A 3,003-nucleotide genomic window follows, 5' to 3' on the forward strand; every position below is an offset into this window, starting at 1 on the left:
GTAACAAAATTCAAAAAGTTTCTCTCTCTCTCTCTCTCTTTCTCTTTCCCTCTCTCTATTTCTCTCTTTTCACTTTCTCTTTGTCTTTCTCCCTCTCACTTTCTCCCTTTCTCTTTCTCTATCTTTCTCTCTGCCTCTCCTTCTCTCACTCCCTCTCTCTCTTTCTCTCCCTCTCCTTTTTCTACAACAACCAAAATGGCCCCTGCTCCTTAAATTGGCTCAGTTCAAGCTTCATCCACACAGTCTTTCCCATATCATTTGTCTCTCCTCATTTCACCCACCTCATTGTGTCCATTCTCCTAATAAAGCCAATATATCATTAATGTACCTCAAGTTATCAGGGCTGAAAGAACTATTGTAGTATAATGTACCTCAAGGTGCCAGCGGTAGATAGATCTAATGTATTATAATGTATTCCATGGTACCCTAATGAAGACACATCTAATGTACTATTGTGTTCCTCAAATATCAGGTAGATTGAGCTAATGAAGTATACTGTACCTCAGAGTACCAGGGTAGGTAGAACACAAGTGTTGTAATGTACCTCGGGGTTCCTTGATGTAGGTACAGTTTCAATGATGTATGAATTCTAAATTGTTTTGTTCTTTATTGTAGGATGACACAGATGATGAAGACCCAAGAGAGGTTTATGCTGATGCTTGTGATGTCCGGGTATGTTCCAATTGAGTATTCAGGGTGTATTAAATTCTTTTATCTCTTTTACTTGTTGCAGTCATTAGACTGTGGCCATACTGGGGCACCATCTTGAAGAATTTTTAGTCTGATGAGTCAACCCCAGTATTTCATTTTCTTTTAAATCCTGGTTTTTATCCTCTCGGCATCTTTTGCCAAACCACTAAGATACAGAGATGTAAACATATCGACACTACTAGCTGTCAAAAACTGATGATGGACAAACACACACACACACACACACACACACATACACACTTAAGCTGAGGGCAGCAAGCCTTTGGCAATTGTGCCATGGGAAAAACTCAGATCTACTCAGAAGGCTATGGTTGAAAATACTCGGCCAAAGTGCTAGTCCCACTGAGTGACACCTTGGGCAAATGTCTTCTACTATAACCCCAGGTCAACCTGGGGTTGACCTTTGGCAATACTGCCATGGGTAAAACTCAGATCAAGGAGTGGTACGATCACTTTGAACATGGCCACACCTCTGTGGAGAGTGAGACATGCTCAGGCAGGCTGAAATGTGGGGCTGATTACTCCACAACTGGAAGAAGACCCAACACTAGTCAATGACAGGATCATGACAACAAGACTATCATTCTACAAAAAAACACTGTGGATGTAGACTTTTAGTTGATCTAAATATTTATATCTGTTCAGTTAATTTGTTGCTGTATGTCATTCTTATAACTTGTTCAGTAAATATTTGTTGTTATGGTTGCATTTTGTTATTATCTCTTATCTTACATTCATCTTCTCCATGGATTTTGATTGAGTATGATACTTTTCTGCTTGTTTTGAAAAAAGAAAAAGGCTGTTAACATCAAAATACTCCTCAGGCGGTCTGGCAGTTGAGATACATACATGTATACAAGATATGTATGTTTATATGTATCTGAATTTGTATGTGCATATATATATATATATATATACATGCATCTATCTATTTATCTATTTATGTTACAGTTGTTCCTGCAAAATAAACCATGGTACTTTGGAAAATTAGGCCGTAAAGCAGAGGAAAGTTTGCTGAATGAAATTAAACAGGTATGGTTTACCTTCATATACATGTTTGTTTGTGTGTGTGTGCATGTGTGTTCTTCCTAGTTTTTATATTTTATTCTTATGTTCATTTTCTTCTATTTCATAAATGGTGTCACCTACAACATTAGATACCCTTCTGTTTCTTCTATTGGAATTATTTATCTTCTTCATACACTTATTTGATTGTTGTTTTTCCCCCTTTATATTTCTACATTTTTCCAGGTTTGAGCTTTGCCTATCTGACTCTGCATGTTATTTGTTTCTGTATCTTTTCTTTGCCTCATAATCTTCTCATAATCTTATGCATGGTATCTCTCTCTATGTGTTTGTGAAAGACACTGTACCTCTTCCTCCATAGAAAAGAAAAACAGCCAATTCCATCCTGTCTAAACAGCTACATTCCGTTTCTTTGCTTCTTTATCACAGAATGGTGCCTTCTTGTTGAGAGACAGCAGCCAAGCATCATGCACTCATCCATTTACATTGACTGTTTACTCCAATAACCATTTTTACCGACTCAAAATCCGACATCTTGAAAGTGGAAAATTTGTTGTTGGAGAGAAAAAGGATTCAGAAATTGTAAGTATATAAGGAGTTAGTTATAGGTTTACTTATAGAATTATTGATTTATAGATATTGTTTTTGTACCTAGGGTAAATGTGTTTCTTTGTTGTTGTTTAATTAATAATCTTAGTGTTAAATCCTTCCTAGAATTAAGATTGTATGAATGTGGAGATATCTAAGGAATGTTTGTTCCCAAACAACACTTATTTTATATTTGATGGATATTTGTCCTCATCTTGTTTGTGAAAGGTACTGTTTCTCCTCCTCCATAGAAAAAAAAAACAGCCAATTCCATCCTGTCTTAGCAATTACAGCCCTTTTCTTTGCTCCACTGTCACTACTACAACCACCATCACTACCACCACCACCATCACTACCACTATCACCATCATCACCACCACATTCTGATTCTGTGAAGTATTATTCTGTAACTCATTACACTGTCTATTTCCAGGAATTCAACACTATTCAAGACCTGATCACCTACTATGAAACTGAACCACTGCTTCTGCTAGCAACAACCGATAACAGCAACTCTTGCACAACTCTAAAGTACATTCCAGAGAAATCTAAGACACCGAACTGACCTAATTGACTGGTTTTCCCTACAACACATTTGATTCATTAGCGTTATTCCACATTTGATTACTTGATGTTATGTAATTGTGACTGGTTACAGTAATCAATATATATATATAT

At 36.7% G+C, this 3,003-nt stretch overlaps 1 long non-coding RNA gene across 1 annotated transcript; it reads left to right on the plus strand.

The window, feature by feature from the left end:
* The first annotated feature begins 590 nt into the window (after nucleotides 1-590).
* Nucleotides 591-2,997, plus strand: LOC106882082 (uncharacterized). Its single transcript, XR_001410947.2, has 4 exons — nucleotides 591-672; nucleotides 1,663-1,743; nucleotides 2,167-2,319; nucleotides 2,759-2,997. It is a non-coding gene; the product is annotated as an uncharacterized LOC106882082 (long non-coding RNA).
* The last annotated feature ends 6 nt before the right edge of the window (nucleotides 2,998-3,003 follow it).

The sequence above is a fragment of the Octopus bimaculoides genome, chromosome 14 (assembly GCF_001194135.2).
Source record: "Octopus bimaculoides isolate UCB-OBI-ISO-001 chromosome 14, ASM119413v2, whole genome shotgun sequence".
Classification (NCBI taxonomy): Eukaryota; Metazoa; Mollusca; class Cephalopoda; order Octopoda; family Octopodidae; genus Octopus; species Octopus bimaculoides.